This window comes from Dryobates pubescens, chromosome 18, assembly GCF_014839835.1.
Source record: "Dryobates pubescens isolate bDryPub1 chromosome 18, bDryPub1.pri, whole genome shotgun sequence".
NCBI classification, from domain to species: Eukaryota; Metazoa; Chordata; class Aves; order Piciformes; family Picidae; genus Dryobates; species Dryobates pubescens.
Window position 1 is genome coordinate 21,518,940 of NC_071629.1, and position 16,891 is coordinate 21,535,830.

Sequence of the window (16,891 nt, forward strand, 5' to 3'; positions counted from 1 at the left end):
CAACGCCGGGTTCAAACGAGAAGGGGGCGAGGGGCAGAGAGAGGCAGCCCTAGACAGAAATCCAAGCAGCGGTGGCTTCAGGAAAGGCACTTTTCAGCAACCTGCAGGGAAAAAGAGACACAGAATCAGCCCCGAGCCGGCGGTGGCCGCGCTGAAGCGGGCGCGGCGCGGCCCCGGCAGCCATTGTCGGTACCGGCGGCATTTCCCGCACCGAGCTGCGCATGGGAGGAGCGGGCGGCCAATGGCGTTTATCGTTGCAACAGCAAGCGCGGGCAGACGACCAATAAAAGAGACCGTTTCATAGCGCGCCAGCCTAGCAGAGGCTGGGTTCTGTGCCCGCCTCGGGGAAAAGCGCCTACAGCACCCCCACACACACACACCCTCATCGCTGCCGCCCGGCCGGGGGGCGACCCCGCACCCGCGGACCTGCGCGGGGCCCGGCAGCGCCCGGGCGGCGACGGACCGAGCGCAGCCTCCGCAGAGCCTCGGCACGCCGACGCCCCGGCAAGGGCCAGTAGCGTGGGGTGGGTTTGATCCACCGAGCAGCCCTCCCAAGCCAGAAAAGGACACTGCGCTCTTCAGGCTTTTCTCATTTAGTTATTTGTTCCTCAAACATTTTTTTCCCCTAATTTCTATTTGCCAATTATTTTTTTTTCGTGTCGCCCACCCCCAGTTTGTGCCCAATTATTTTCTAATTTGTTATTTTATTCCTTTTTATTAATACTCTTATTTTTTCCAATTCTTTTTTTGCTTCCAATTCTCTGCCCCCCAATTATCCTCCCCCCCCTTATTTTTTCCCCAATTCCTTTTTCCATTTATTTTCCCCCATTTAATTTTTTTTTTCACTTTCCTTTTCTCCCCCCATTTTTAAAAACTTCGTTTCTTTTTTTTCTTTCTTTCTTTTCTTTTTTAATGTTTTTTTTTTTGCATTAACTGCCCCCTCTTCCCTTTTCTGATGGAAACCTTCAGGCAGGAAGAGGCAGCCGGTGGCTTTCTTGTATACAAAGCAGAAGGAGCCGTGCTCCAGCTCAGCCCCTGCACCACTTCACGTTTTTAAGGTGTTTAACCCATCCCTAGCCGCAGAGCTGTGCCCGCAGCAGCAGCCTGCGACGGCACACAAAGACCAACGACCGGCTCCAAGTTGCTCCTCTACGCATTCAGAGCTCACAAAACTTAAAAGCAAACTCCACAGGAAAAAATCTAAGCCACACACACGGAAAAAATTAACTCATTGCTCACAGCTGTAGTTTTCCACCAGACTGAAGGCAACTCGGATTACTCCCTACTCCAGCAACTCGTGTTATACAACAAGCTACTTTCAATGCATTCCTATTCAAGGCTTCCTTGGCATGCACTAAAATGTTAAGCTGTCCCTAGAGTTTCCCATTCTAATATTAGCTGTTCCAATGCTGCTGGATAGGGTTGGGCTGTTTCCAAGTTCCCAAAATCCAGCCCTTTATCTTCCTGAAGTACACCCGCCCAGCTTTGCAAACACTTGACAGGCGCGGGATGTTGCTCGTGTGACTGCTATTAAGGCTCCAAGCTTTCGCAGGAGAAGAGCCTTCAACTACAAGAAAAGGAAGCTTAAATTCCTCTTTCATTATTGTTGTGTTACTGCAATTACACCGATCAGTAACTGAAACCTAAAGGAGCTGGAACACTCGAAGCTACCAAGAAGTGTGGGAAGAGGCTGTCAGCAGCAGTGGGGAGGGGGCACAGAGGCTGCTGGATTCACAGATGAAATTGTTTCACATGTGAAGAAATTAAAAACAAAAGCCCAACGTTTGTTAAACCTACACTGCAGGTATTTTCTAGGCTAATTAGAGTCAGGTTCATAATAAAACCTGCCCAGACCTTTGCAGTCCAGCTTGCAGCATCAGCACAAAAGGTTAGTCCGACCCATGCTGCTGGAAGGACCTGCGTGGTTTTGCACATCGGGTGGGGAACGGTAGAGGGCAAATATCAGGTTTGCTAAGCAGGTTCTGGACTTCAAAGGTGAGGGGAAAAAAGCACACCTAGCCATGCTCTTGTCTTCTGGGTTTCACAAAGAACAGAGGTGCTCTAAATCGATCCCAGGTTCACAAACCAAGCAAAAGTCACCCCGGAATTCCATTCACGGATATGTGGGCTCCCCGTCCAAATAAGCTCAGCAGGAAGGAAAAGATGTGAGTGGAAGCCTTCTGCAGAGAGCTAGGGACTGGCTGGGTGCAGCTCTTCAAAACGAGCTAGAACAGGTCAGATATGGGTGGGGATTAGAAAGAATGCTCTCTCAGAAGCTGCTTGGAGCAGATTGAAATACAACCATCTTGTGGACTAAGTGCCTGTTCTACAGCTTCAGACTCCCAGGGGAGCAGGGGCCTGAATATGGTAGGTCTGAAGTGAACACACAGCTACAGCAAGATGTAGGAACAGTGCAGTAATGTCTGCCACGTCTCAAGCCTTCTGCTCTGAAAAATCACAGAGAGGGTAACAAACCAAACGTTCATCTCCCTCGGCCGTGTAGCCCTGGAGCACAGGTGCACGCAGACACACAGGTACGTGCCCACACAGACAGAACCACACAAAGGTTTTAGCTGGAAAAGACCTTTAAGGTCATTGAATCCAACCACTCTCTAACTCTGCCGAGCCTTGTGCTAAACCATGCCCCCCAGCACCACAACTCTGCCTCTGAAACACCTCCTGGGATGGGGAAGGGGAATTCAAATAAATCCTACAAAACGTTAAACATTCTGAGACATGTAACATGGTTGGTGTTTTCCTTTTACAGTTCTTAGCAGGATATAACCAAACAGAAAAGTCTGAAGAACCACTGCTGATGGGAACAGAGACACCCCTTGCCCCCGCCATGCTCTGCAGGGCAGCACACACCTGCCCTATGGGGACAGGCTGGGAGAGGTGGGGCTGTTCAGCCTAGAGAAGTGAGGGCTCCAGGGAGACCTGAGAGCAGCCTTCCAGTACCTGAAGGGGGCTACGGGAGAGCTGGGGAGGGACTTCTTACAAGAGCTTGTAGTGACAGGAGTAGGGGCAATGGCTTTGAGCTGGGAGAGGGGAGATTGAAACTGGAGAAGAGAAAGAAATTCTTGACAATGAGGGTAGGGAGACTCTGGCACAGGTTACCCAGAGAGGCTGTGGCTGCCCCCTCCCTGGAGGTGTTCAAGGCCAGGCTGGATGAGGCCTTGAGCAACCTGGGCTGGTGGGAGGTGTCCCTGCCCATGGCAAGGGGGGTTGGAACTTTAAGGTCCCTGCCAACCCAAACCACTCCATTCCTTTCTATGAACGTGCAGAGTGAGCCACAAGGAATACTCTGTGCTATGGAAACAACCTGCCTTGCTGGGGAAGGGCAGACAATCATCTCAGAGCCTAGGACTAGGGCTCCTACACCAAACAAATGAATAAACTTTTAACACCGGGGGGGCTGCCCCCACCCCTTGTTTGCTCTGCAGTCAGGAGGAGCACTTAAGCACATGCTTAAGCCTGAGCACTGCTGACAATCTTACCGGAAAGAAGAAAACCTGAAGCATGTACTTAAGTGCTTTGCTGAATCAGGGCCTAAATAAATGACTCTGATTCATAGGTTTATCAGGGCTGGGAGGCCAGCAAGCACAGGCAGCAGTCGCTGGGTTTCGGCAGCTTAGGCAGAACAGAGGAGCACGAGTTAGGCTTTTCTGCAAGTCAACACACACAGTTCTGTCACTGTTTGGGTTGCTGCAAATCCCCTCTCCATGTGGCAAGCCAAAAACGTCTGCATGCAGGGCTGACACCGCCGCCAGTGCCGTTTCCTGCTGCAGCAGGGCTCCCGTGCATGCCACCAAAGGATTACACACACCGGGCGGGAACCTGCCGCTGCCACTGCGAAGCTTTCGGTCTCCCACGTTTCAGCCCTGGCAGCAAACAACTGCAATCATTCTTGACACTGGCACAGGCAGCCCAGGGAAGCTGTGGATGTCCCCTCCCTGGAGGTGTTCATGGTCAGGTTGGATGAGGCCTTGAGCAATCTGGGCTGGTGGGAGGTGTCCCTGCCCACGGCAGGGGGGTTGGAACTAGGTGATCTTGAAGGTCCCTTCCAACCCAAACCATTCCATGATTTTCTGCATGATGCTTCCCCACAATTCCCCAATTCCCTTGCACTCCTACTTTTTGGGGGGTGAGGAGGGGATGAGGGAGGCAGACAGGGAGCTGGCATTTTCACTGACTTTGTTCTCTCGCTTATTTCAAATGGGAGGACTAACAGCAGCAAGCCAGAATCAACATACAACAAGGACGGAAAGTAGCTCTAGAAACAACAGGCTGCCTTAGCCTGCAGGAAATACAACACAAAGAGTAGCTGCTGCCTTTTGAACCCTACCCAGCGAGCCAGATCTGTCTAGTAGAGCTCATCTCCCCTGCTACCTCGTTTCAGCAGCAGCAGCAGCATCAAAGCTGCAGAAAGCAGCACAGCTGAGAGGAAAGCCTGTGGCCTTCATCCCTGTAAGGAAACTGCAGCATCCCTGCTTCAGGGCCACAGGCTTGGCCAGGCTCTAATTGCCTGAGATGCAGGAGGACAGGGCTTGCTCCAGATGTCAGAGCCAGCCTTGCAGCTACTGAAGTGACAGGGAATAACAGCAGGCTGAGGAGCGAAGGTCAGGCCAGGGCTGGCCTCTGGTGAGCCTGAGATGCCCTCAGCACTCGAGGTAACCTGAGGACAAGCACATTCACTTGGCACTCCAATTCCTCCTGCTTTCCACAAAACCCAGCCCCTTCTTCTGACACCCTCCATGGATGTCAACTGGTGAGGACACTTCCTGACAGTCAAGTTCAGAGATGGCAATTTATGTGACAGGGTGTATTCAAACATCTCCCAAGTGTAAATGATGCTATTTAAAAGGGATTGGTTTGGGGTTTTTCTTTCGGTTTTGTTTGTTTTTTCCCTTTGTGAGAAGAAAAAAACCAAAACCCCAAGGCTCAGTAGAAGTGGCAAGGTGGGTCCCTTACTTACTGCCCTTCAAGGATTTCTGGATGGTGACAGCTCAGATGTGAAGCAAAAGGGTTGTTGCCCTAACTGACAGTGCTGGGGAGTGAGAAGGGCAGATGTTGCCATTCAGCTGAAGTGGAACAGGGACAGTGAGAGCTGTGAGGGGACACTTGAGCTTTCCCAAACCCAGGTTCCAGCTGTGCCCTTTCTTTAGCATGTGATGCTGTCCACGCACCTCTCCTCAACACAAGCCAAACCAGCACCTGACAGGAAGCACAGGACCTGCTCTCCTGAGTCCAAGCTCAGCCCTGGACTGCCAGGCTGCAGCATGGTTTTGCAAGCTATGGTTAATGAAAGCTCAGACCCAGCCAGCCTGGCTGGCTGGCCACCCTTGAGGCACAGCAACAGCAAAGCTGTGCTCTTAAGCTTGCAAAATTCAGACCTGCCATCTTTCACCAACTCCACTACGACTGACATCCCACTTCTGAACTTTCAATGTTCTCTGAGCATCTAGATATTGTCAGCAGCAAAAAGGATTTTTTAATGGCCTTTCCTCAAAGCACTAAACTCAGCTGGCAGCACAAATCGACACTCTCTCACTCATCAGTCCTTGTGCTTTCGAGATGATGCTCTGACCTCAGCTTTTTCATTGCACCACCTTAATGGGAATGGAAGAGCTTGGTGTCCCTGCCACTCCCTCCTCAATAAACCAGAATGGGGAACTCCTCACTCCAACAGCAGTGAGATATTTCCACCATCAATCAATGTTCCAAACAACTTCTGTGCTCCTGGAAACACTGCGTGGGGAAGAGAAATGGGCACAATGAAAACGCCACATTGAACTGCTTTGTTCTCAAAGAGAAACAAAACTTCTTCAGGAGAATACCAGCACCCAGCCAGCACCAGCACTTTCACATTCCCACAGCAAACCAAGTCTGAGCATCTTCCCCAGGCCTTTCTTTCTCCTCCATTTTCACAGCAGCCATAAAGGAAAAAACACAAGAAGCTACAGCTTTGCTCTTCAAAGGTACCAAAAAGGTGTAACTGAGAGCAAGATTTTACTGGGAAGTCCTTAGACTGGTATGTTTACTGGCAATGATGCATGAGAGAAGATAACCCAGGTTTGTGGGGAGCTTTCAGAGAGGAAAAAACCCATAAATCTTCACCTAGGACCCACCAAGCCAGGCACACAATGACATTAGTTCAGCTGGCTGATATTAGAGAAGCTCCTCACCTGGAGTATTGTGTGCAGCTCTGGAGCCATCAACAGAGGAAAGACATGGACCTGAGGGAGCAGGTCCAGAGGAGGGCCATGAAAATGGTCAGGGGGTTGGGAGCAGCTCTGCTACCAGGACACACTGAGGGAGCTGAAGGTGTTCAGCCTGGAGAAGAGAAGGCTCTGGGGACAGCTAATAGCAGCCTGGCAGTACCTGAAGGGGCTACAAGAAGGCTGCAGAGAGACTGTTTCCAAAGGCCTAGACTGACAGCAATGGTTTGAAATTAGAGGAGATTTAGATTGGATGTTAGGAACAAGTTCTGCACCAGGAGGGTAATGGAACACTGAAACAGGTTGCCCAGGAAAGTAGTTGAGGCCCCATCCCTGGAGATATTCAAGGTCAGGCTTGACGAGGTTCTGAGCAACCTGATCTAGTGGAGGATGTCCCTGCTGACTGCAGGGGGGTTGGACTGGATGACCTTTAGAGGTCCCCTCCAACCCAAAGCACTCTATGATTCTATGATTTTGGACCTCAGAAAAGCCCATGGCAAGCTAAATGTTGTCATGATTGGATCCCAGGGCAGCTCTGCTTTGCTTGGGACTGGTTCAAAAGTGCTTTACAACAGCAAAAGAAACCACAAAAATCATACCCTTAAGGTTGAGGTGTGGATTCTTCACTGCTGAAGTCCCACTCAGCAAGGCTCTTCCCCTCCCTCACACAAAACCCAGCAGTGCTCAGCCTCCTATAGACTCCAATTCCTCTGCTGTTCCAATGCCAACAGTCCGTACACAGCAGAGCTGCCTCCGCCGTGGGCTGGCTCCGACCCCCTGCGCTCACACGGGCTGTGCACTTGGGACAGCAGCCATCCCTGCAAGAGGCAGCTTCTCCATAGCTCCTCATCACCTGTGCACTTCGTGGGCTGCAGAAAGCCAGCCTGGAGAAAGTCAAGTTTATTTTCTGTGACATGCAAGAGGCTGTTTTTAGCTCTTTTTTGTTGTTTTCAAACGAGGAAATAATATTCTGATTTCTTAAACCACGCTCTTCGGGGACGTGGCAGACACTTTGACTATTTCCTTTCTGAACATTCTGTACCTGGAAACTTTTTCCCCTCAGGGAACAGTTTACTTAATTTAAAGTAGACCTTTACAGCTAGAAGAAAATAAACCTCCTTTTGTTCCTCCACCAGAGAAGGGGAAAGGTTTCCTCTACCCTGGCCACGTGTGAAAAGTTCCTGTTCAAGGTCTAATCACAGATGTTTGGGGCCGGGAATCCCCAGGGATCACATCACGTGCCAAAGAGTCAACTCAGCCCTGAGTGCTGCCTGCTCAGAAGAGGAGGACAGAACCCAGATGCCACATGTGCATAGAAAATGAAAAAAAAAAACCTAACCCCCATGGTGCTGTAATGGAAAACTGTCGTTGGCAGGACGTGAACCCGCTCCAAAAGTGGCGGCGCGCACAAGGCAGAAGTTTGGGCATGCAAATACCACCCACCTCTGCTGAAGGAGCCATGAGGGTGATCAGAGGGCTGGCAGCCCTGCCAGATGTGAGGAAAGGCTGAGATTCACTGGGGTTGTTCAGTCTGGAGAAGAGAAGGCTCAGGGCAGACCTTATCACCATGGACCTGGACATGAAGGGTGGCTGCCAGGAGGACGGAGACTCCCTTTGTACAAGGAGTGCCATGGAACAGACAAGGGGGGATGGGGACAAGGTACTGCTGGGCACATTCCCATTGCACTCCAGGAGAAAATGTTTGCCAGGAGCACAGTCAGACACTGGAATCACCTCCCAAGGGCAGCAGTGGAGTGCCCTGCACTGGGCAGTTTGAGACTCAGCTTGCCAGGGTGCTGAGCCAGCTCATGGCAACTGCACTACCTTAAGGGAGGTTGTAGACAGGCAGAGGTTGGTCTCTTCTCCCAGGCAAACAGCACCAGAACAAGAGGACACAGTCTCAAGCTGTGCCAGGGGAGGTTTAGGCTGGAGGTTAGGAAGAAGTTCTACACAGAGAGAGTGATTGCCCATTGGAATGGGCTGCCTGGGGAGGTGGTGGAGTCACCATCACTGGAGATGTTCAGAAGGAGACTTGATGGGGTGCTTGGTGCCATGGTTTAGTTGATTAGGTGGTGTTGGGTTGATGATCTTGAAGGTCTCTTCCAACCTGGTCTATTCTATTCTACTCTACTCCACTCACTGTCACCTAGACAGGTTGAAGCAGAGGATCCTTGGGGTCCCTTCCAACCTGGCATTCTGTGACTGTCCTTCTTTCCCCACACTTGCTCATGCTGCTGCTGCTGCTAGCTGAGACTGGCTTTACAGAGTGTGGGTTACTGGGCAATGACCTCTATGGGAAGAGCAGGACAGGAAAAAAGTCTTCCTGCTCCTCAGGAGCACAAACTGCATCCCACCTCTTAGGTGCATCCCACCTCTTAGGAAGCTTGACAGCTCTGCTAAAGCTCCTGGTTTTATGGCACTCCAGAGCCATGGTGCTCTGCAGGGACAGCAGTGCTGCTGTCCTTGGAAAAATGGCTCTTCCATCACTCACTTCTGCTCTTAGCTGCCCTGGCATGACCTAGGCACCTCTTTTACCTGCAGAGGTGGCAGCTGAGACACTAAAGGGGGAAATAAAGAAACTGTGACAAAAGAAGGCCTTTAACTGTAGAAAAAAAATCCCAAGTACAAATAGACTTGGAGAGCTTTATGCTGCCTTGTGTACATTCAATGCTCCACATTCACACCCTGCAGCAAACAATCACAGGAAAAATAAATGCCAAGATTAGGAAAATATTGGAAACCAGTCCATTTGTTTCTGCAATCTACCATTCTGCACCCCGTGGGCTGGAGTGCTCCAATATGCTCAGCCAGCTGAAATGTTCACAATCTCTTTCCCATCTTCACCAACCTCCACTGCCCCTTGTCCAGCACAGTTCTACACTTCTGTCCCCTTCACTCCTGGAGGATTAGCTCTCCTCCCAAACACCCCCCCCCCGCCACCCCGGGCTGGGAGCCATTTCATAGTATCAGTATCATAGAATCAGTCAGGGTTGGAAGGGACCACAAGGATCAGCTAGTTCCAACCCCCCTGCCATGGCCAGGGACACCTCACACTAGATCAGGCTGCCCAGAGTCTCATCCAGCCTGGGCTTAAACACCTCCAAGGATGGGGCCTCAACCACCTCCCTGGACAACCCATCCCAGGGCTTCACCACTCTCATGGGGAAGAACTTCCTCCTCACCTCCAGCCTGAATCTCCCCACCTCCAGCTTCATCCCATTCCCCCTAGTCCTATCACTGCCTGAGATCCTGAGCAGTCCCTCCCCAGCCTTCTTGGAGCCCCCTGCAGATACTGGAAGGCCACAATGAGGTCACCTCAGAGCCTTCTCTTCTCCAGACTGAACAGCCCCAACTCCTTCAGTCTGTCCTCACAGGAGAGGTGCTCCAGCCCTCTGATCATCCTCATGGCCCTTCTCTGGACACCTTCCAGCACCTCCAGATCCCTCTTGCAATAGGGGCTCCAGAACTGGAGGCAGTACTCCAGGTGGGGTCTCAGCAGAGCTGAGCAGAGGGGCAGAATCCCCTCCCTGGCCCTGCTGGCCACACTTCTCTTGCTGCAGCCCAGGCTCTGCTTGGCTTTCTGGGCTGCAAGTGCACACTGAGAGCTCCTGGTGAGCTTCTCCTCCCCCAGCATACCCGAGTCTCTCTCCTCAGGGCTGCTTTCCAGCCAGTCCCTGCCCAGCCTGGATTTGTGCCTGGGATTGCCTCCACCCAGCTGCAGGACCCTGCCCTTGCTCTTGTTGAAGCTCCTGAGGTTGGCTGTCCAGGTCCCTCTGGATGGCATCCCTTCCCTCCATTTGCCACTGTCTGCTGGGGATTTCTAAGGCAAAAAGGCATTACAAACACATTGCAATTTGAGGAGCTTTTTCTTTTTTCCCCCCCCCTTTTTTTTTTAACCTCTCTGAACAGACTCAGAGAAGCTGCTGTGCTGGACCCACACATGTGCCTCAGCATAACAAGCACCTTTCCATGGGGTGTGCCAGGGCAGCATGCAGTGCAGTGCTTCAGAGGCACTTCCCCACCCGAGGCACACTGAATAGGTTTGCTCAGGATAACCACACACACATGGGTTTGTTCTTTTAGGCTTTCAATTTTCTACCATCAGCTTATTTGGAACCAGCTATAGGATGAGACCTCTCTCCTACTCTGGGAGCAATGGTGATGCACTGTGACCCAACACCTGTGGGGTATGAGCATTTCTGGGGGACGCTCTGCTCATCGAGCAACCCAGTGGGAACTTTGCTTGAGCCAGGATCTCCAGCCACTGGTACATGGAGAGAGATGCTCCCTTCTATTACAACCTGGCACAGCAGTGTGCCCAGCTGGCATGGAAGGCCAATGGCATCTTGGCTTGTATCAGGAATAGTGTGGCCAGCAGCACCAGGGATGGAATTCTGTGAGGCCTCACCTCGAGCACTGTGTGCTGCTCTGAGCCCCTCATTGCAAGAAAGATCTTGAGGTGCTGGAGCAGGTCCAGAGGAAAGTAACCAGACTGGGGAAGGGACTGGAGGGAAAGTCTGATGAGGGAAAGTCTGATGAGGAGAGGCTGAGGGAGCTGGGATGTTCAGCCTAGAGAAGAAGAGACTCAGAAGGGACCTTATCATTCTCTACAACTACCTGAAGGGAAGTTGTAGTAAGGTGGGGGTCAGGCTCTGCTCCCAGGCGACTTCTGATGAGAGGGCATGGCCTGAAGCTGTGCCAAGGGAGGGTTAGATTGGATGCTAGGAAGCAATTCCTCATGGAAAGGGGAATTAGACACTGGAATGGACTGCCCAGGGAGGTGGTGGAGTCACCATCCCTGGAGACGTTGAAGGCAAGATCGGACGTGGCACTCGGTGCCATGGTCTGGTCGGTGTGGCGGTGTCAGCTCATAGGCTGGGCTGGATGATCTCAGAGGTCTATTCCAGCCTCAACAATTGTGGGATTCTGTGGCACACCCCTTCTAGCCTCCTAAGGGAGAGCAGGTTCCCAGTGGCAAAGACCAGGGAGCCGCACTGGAGCAGGGTGGCTAACCCACGAGAAGCATTTCCTCTGCTGTGCAGAAGCAGCCACTGCACTGCTGTGAGGCAGTGCTAAACTCCCCTCTGGTGCCAGCACCGCTTGGGAGGGGTTAGGACCACAATTACAGCAGCTGCAAACACAAAAGAAAAGGGGGGAAAAAAAGTTAAAAAAAGTTGGCAGGGATCTCTGGAGGTCAGCTAATCCAAACCCCCATCTCAAAGCACAGCCAGCTTCAGAGGTGGATGCTTCCATCTCGGAGCACAAAGAGAGCTGCCTCGCACAAAGAGAGCTCAATTGAGTCTAACAAACGTACAGAGGAGACAGGAAAGGCCAAGGCTCATTAAGGCTTGTTCCCCACTACGTAATGGTAAGCAATAGGATCAAGCAGATGTATCCCACAATCTATCTGATTATCCTACTCAGTGTTCAAGAAACCCCTAGGTCCTTGTCAATCAGATAAATGTCTTCGGGCAGGCTGCTTGGGGACTGCTGAGGGGAGGGAATGCCTTCATCCAATTGCCCTGCCTGGCATCCTTGATGGCAGAAATGACCTACAGGCTTCTGCTGAGCTCCAGGCACGGCCCTAGCCCTCCAGCCAGGCAATGGACTCCAACAGACATCAGCAACAAATTCTTTAGAGTGAGGGTGGGGAGATACGGGATGTCCCCTCCCTGGAGGTGTTCAAGGCCAGGCTGGATGAAGCCTTGAGCAACCTGGGCTGGTGGGAGGTGTCCCTGCCCATGGCAAGGGGGATTGGAACTGGATGAGCTTCCAGGTCCCTTTCCAACCCAAACCATTTTGTGAATCTAGGAATCAGGAGAAGTACTGAAAAGGGAGCCCAGCACAGCCATCCACCACACTGCCGAGGAGGCCTGGGGCTTCAGGGAGGTATCAGACTTGCTGCACAGGCAGAGCAGACCAGCCCAAGTCCTGTGCTTCAGTGGTGCCTCTGCCTGTGTGCACAATCTTGTGCCTGGAAAACTCCCACTCAGAATTCTCCATGACAGAGCCCCATGCTCAGAGGATCAGATCTTCTCCAACAGAAAGGTTTTTCCATGTGAGTCTCACACTGCATCTCCTCAAAGCACATCTGTGATCATAGAATTCACAGAATCATAGAATTGTCAGGGCTGGAAGGGACCTCAAGGCTCAGCCAGTTCCAACCTCCCTGCCATGGCCAGGGACACCTCACACCACAGCAGGTTGCTCACAGCCACCTCCAGCCTGGCTGCAAACACCTCCAGGCAGGAGGCTTCCACCACCTTCCTGGGCAACCTGTGCCAGGCTCTCACCACCCTCATGGGGAACAACTTCTTCATAGAATCATGGAATCAATAAGGTTGGAAAAGACCTCAGAGATCAAGTCCAACCTATAAAATATATAAAGCTCCAATTCTCTCAGTCTTTCCTCACCAGAGATGTTCCAGTCCCCTCAGCATCCCTTCGCTGTTCCTTCTCCAGCAAGTCCCTGTCCTTCTTGAACCAGGGCAAGTGAGTTCAGGTTCCTAACATCCAATCTCAATCTCCCCACTTCTAGTTTTGCTCCATCCCCCCCAGTCCTATCACTCCCTGACACCCTCAAAAGTCCCTCCCCAGCTTTTTTTGCAGCCCCCTTCAGACACTGCAAGGCCACAATTCGGTCTCGGAGCCTTCTCCTCTCCAGACTGAACAGCCCCAACTCTACCTCAGGCGGCCTCAAACAAATCCATGGCTGTGCCAACTCTCAGGCATCACACCTTGAAATCTCCCAGAGTGTTTTTCCACTGCAGGAGAGAGCGAGCAGCTGAGCAGCTTGCTGTCCAGGGAATACACACACAGCACAGCTCCACGTGCTCACGTGTTCGCCGCCCTGCCCGGGGAGCGCAGGCCCGCAGCGAGAGGAGACAGCGCCGGGCCGGTGGTTTGAATTCTTTCTCAGCTAAGAAGAATTCACAGCAAACAACAAATAGTTTTTCTTTTCAGCGCTCTTTGTAGCTTGGATAAGCCATAAGTAACTTGGCAGCGAACCAGTTTGGTACAAACAGAGAACACCAGCACACAATGCAGTCATCACAAAGCCACCGCTCTGGGCCAGACAGTAATTTTCCCCTCGCACAGGGCAGGCCTCCAAAGTCTTTATGCTGCTTAGATTCAAGTCCCTCTGAATTACACAACGTGTTAAAAAATGAGGGCTCGTGCACGGTAATGCAAACACCCACATTCTGGGGCCCATTCTTCACGGGCCACACAGAATGGCACACCCTGCACAGGGGCACCCCAAGGAAATCGCTCAGGGAAAGGGAAGCCTTGACTTGTTTCCTCAGCTCAAACCTCTAACAGCATCCTCAGGTTGCAAATCAAATCTGTGATGAGAGAGTGAGACTGACAGTCCAGGAACAAAAGCATCCAGTGTGCTTAGGGTAATTTCTTTCAGGAAGAGAAAGACGTCAGAACATGCAGTACCTCCGGAAAAGCAAACACAGTGACAACTGAGGGCCTATTTCATACCTCCATATGCCACTGAAAATCCAATCCCAAAGCCCAAAGGTGTTCCTGTCAGGCAGGTTAGTCACTGCAGGTCACCCCTTAGACAGGAGGGATGCTCTACTCTGGAAGTGCCAGGCTGGGATCCTGGAAATGGGCTCAACCCCTGCTGCAACCATGGGTGCCACAAGTGAGTAGTCACTGCACACAGGGGCTATTAGGACCCTAACTCTCAGTGGTGTTTGGCAAACAACCCCCAGGATTAGCAAACAGGCATTAAGAAACCATGGCAGAGAATGTATAAGTGCTGAATGAGATCTGCCTCAGACCCCACAGTCCTCACAGCATGGAATAGGATACAGGAGGGCAGCAGAAAGCATGCACACACAGGGCTCTCTACCGTGAAGCCAGCAGGCTGCAACAGGATCAAAGGCACGTCCAACAACTCCAGTCTTGCTTGTGCAGCAGCAAGCACCCTCCCAGTATGGAAGGGAAGCTCTGCAGGGGAGCAGCCAAGCCAAGGGGCACCTGGAAGCTGTACTGGCCAGTTTTGGCAGTGTACTTCGGTACCAAGTGCCACCCTCTCACCTAGTGGCCAGAAGGTGCCTGCCTGGTACCCCTGTGGGAAACAAAGGGGTTGGGGATGCATGTGGAGAGGAGCCCACAGAGCTCAGCCCTGAAAAAGTCAATGGAAAGTCAAACTCACCGCTGAGTCACCTCCCAAGCTGTTCAGAGTTGATGTGCTGGCCTCTCCTGCCTTCCACACACCTCACTGCCAGGTGGATGAATCAACTTCTCAGGGCCTGAACACCCTCTGTTCTCTCTGAGGTACCTGAGTCATGGATGCCAGCTGAAGTCCTCAGCTCTTCAACGGGCCTACCTTCCTGCATCTGTAGTGCAAGAGTCTCCAACTTCTCTCCCCTGGGGAAGTCTTAGAGACCTGAATATCTCTGACTAAACTTCAAGTTAACATAGAATACATATAGAATACATAGAATAAACCAGGTTGGAAGAGACCTTCAAGATCATCGCGTCCAACCCATCAATCAATCCAACACCGCCCAAGCAACTAACGGCCCATGGCCTGCTTTGCATCCAGAAAGCACCTGACCCAGTACCAAACTACCGTATCAGAGAACCACACACAGAATGTTAGGGATTGGAAGGGACCTCCAAAGATCATCGAGTCCAACCACCCTGCCAAAGCAGGAGGATCACCTAGGGCAGGTCACACAAGAACGCATCCAGGTGGGTTTTGAAAGTCTCCTGAGAAGGAGACTCCAGAGCTACCCCAGAAAGCAAAGATGGTTGCTGCTAAAGCAAAGCTTTGCAGGGCAAAAAGTGATTATTTAACCAAAACTAGGAGCCTCAGAAGGTGGGCTCCACCGAGCCAGGGAAGATGTACAGATGAACAGTGCCTTTTATGTGCCCTCTCCTTCCTGCCACTCACAGCCAACAACATGCAAACACACAGGCACCCACCCCTGCCTGCTTGGGTGCCTCTCCAAGCTGACTTTTAAAGCAGCAGGCAAAACCCAACCTACCCCAAAGAGGGAAACGCTCCTGCCAGCCTCATGCACGCCCTCTGAACACCATCCATCCATGCACTTATTGCCCCACCCCAGGGAAGGAAGGAGCTTGGGTGACGGCAGAAGGCAAGAGGGGATAGATGGCAAAGTGGAGCCTTTGTTTTAATTGGCTGCTGTTAAGAACATTAGAAGGATGTTTGAAGGAGAACAATTACAGGCAGAGTGCAGAGGAGGTAATCAAAGGCGTCCGATGAACTCAATTTATGATCTGGCTTTGCAATCCATCACCTGGCTCTCACTCCTGAACACACACACACAGAGAAGCCTCAAAATAGATTTAGCTCTGGAGGGTCTGGAAAATAAAACAGCTATTCTTGCAAGCCCAGCTAACAGAACTTTGCTCCTTACAGCATTACAGAAGGCAATGTGCCATTGTGGCCAAGAAGGCCCATGGGGTCCTGGGGTGCATTCAAAGGAGTGTGTCCAGCAGAGCCAGGGTGGTTCTCCTCCCCCTCTACTCTGCCCTGCTGAGACCTCACCTGGAATATTGCAGCCAGCTCTGGGCTCTCCAGGTCAAGAGGGACAGGGATCTGCTGGAGAGAGTCCAAGGCAGGGCTGCAAGGATGCTGAAGGGATTGGAACACTGCCTGATGAGGAGAGGCTGAGAGCCCTGTGGGTGGTTAGTCTGGAGAAGAGAAGACTGAGAGGAGATCTGATCAATGTCTACCAATATCTGAGGCCTGGGTGTCAAGAAGGAAGGGACAGAGACAGCTTCTGTTCAGCTGCACCTTGTGATAGGACAAGGAGCAATGGATGGAAAGTCCAGCACAGGAGGCTCCACCTCAAGATGAGGAACTTCTTCACTGTGAGGGTCCCAGAGCCCTGGAGCAGGCTGCCCAGGGAGGTTATGGAGTCTCCTTCTCTGCAGCTTTTCCAGCCCCATCTGGATGTGCTCCTGTGTGACCTGGGCTGGATTCTCTGCTCCTGCTCTGGCAGGGGGTCGGACTGGAAGATCTCCAGAGGTCCCTTCCAACCCCTGACATCCTGTGAACTTACTTCAAACTGGGGAGGGAAATTGGTTCAGATATAATGGACAAATTGGTTTAAATCCTTGTAAGTGTGAAGACCACTTTGTTTACTAAATGCAGGAGGGAGCAGATGCATGCAGCACAAACTCGGCAGTGGAAATTTGGCTGCCTGCAATTCCCTCTGCTAGGGATGCAGTTTTTCCAGAGGAAGTCCAATGGGCTTGTTTGTTTTCACCACTAATAGAGCAGTTCAATGAAATTTTCTACTGGGGAAGTCTAATGAGGTCAGAATAATAGAACAGAGTAAGTAGGAAGGAATGTCCTTGCCCTTTATTTTTAGAATAAGGATAAAGGTGGGGCCGTGCACGAGGCAGAGGATGGGCCTGCTCTGGCACTCATGGCCAGGCTGGAACGCCTGCTCCTGGGAGCTTGAGGGAGTTCTGAGCTTTGGGCTTGGTTTTCTTTGCAACAACAAACCCCTTCCTGAAACCAGCAGCAAGAGAGTGGAAGGGTTCAGCTGGGAGAAGAGCAGATCAGCACCGTGGGCTGCATGGGCAACTGGGGCGGCAGCAGCCCCGGAGACCAATCGCAGCTGGGCAGCCCTCGCAGCCACGCTCCCCTCTTCAATCTGGTCCCCTTTCTCTCCTGGGAA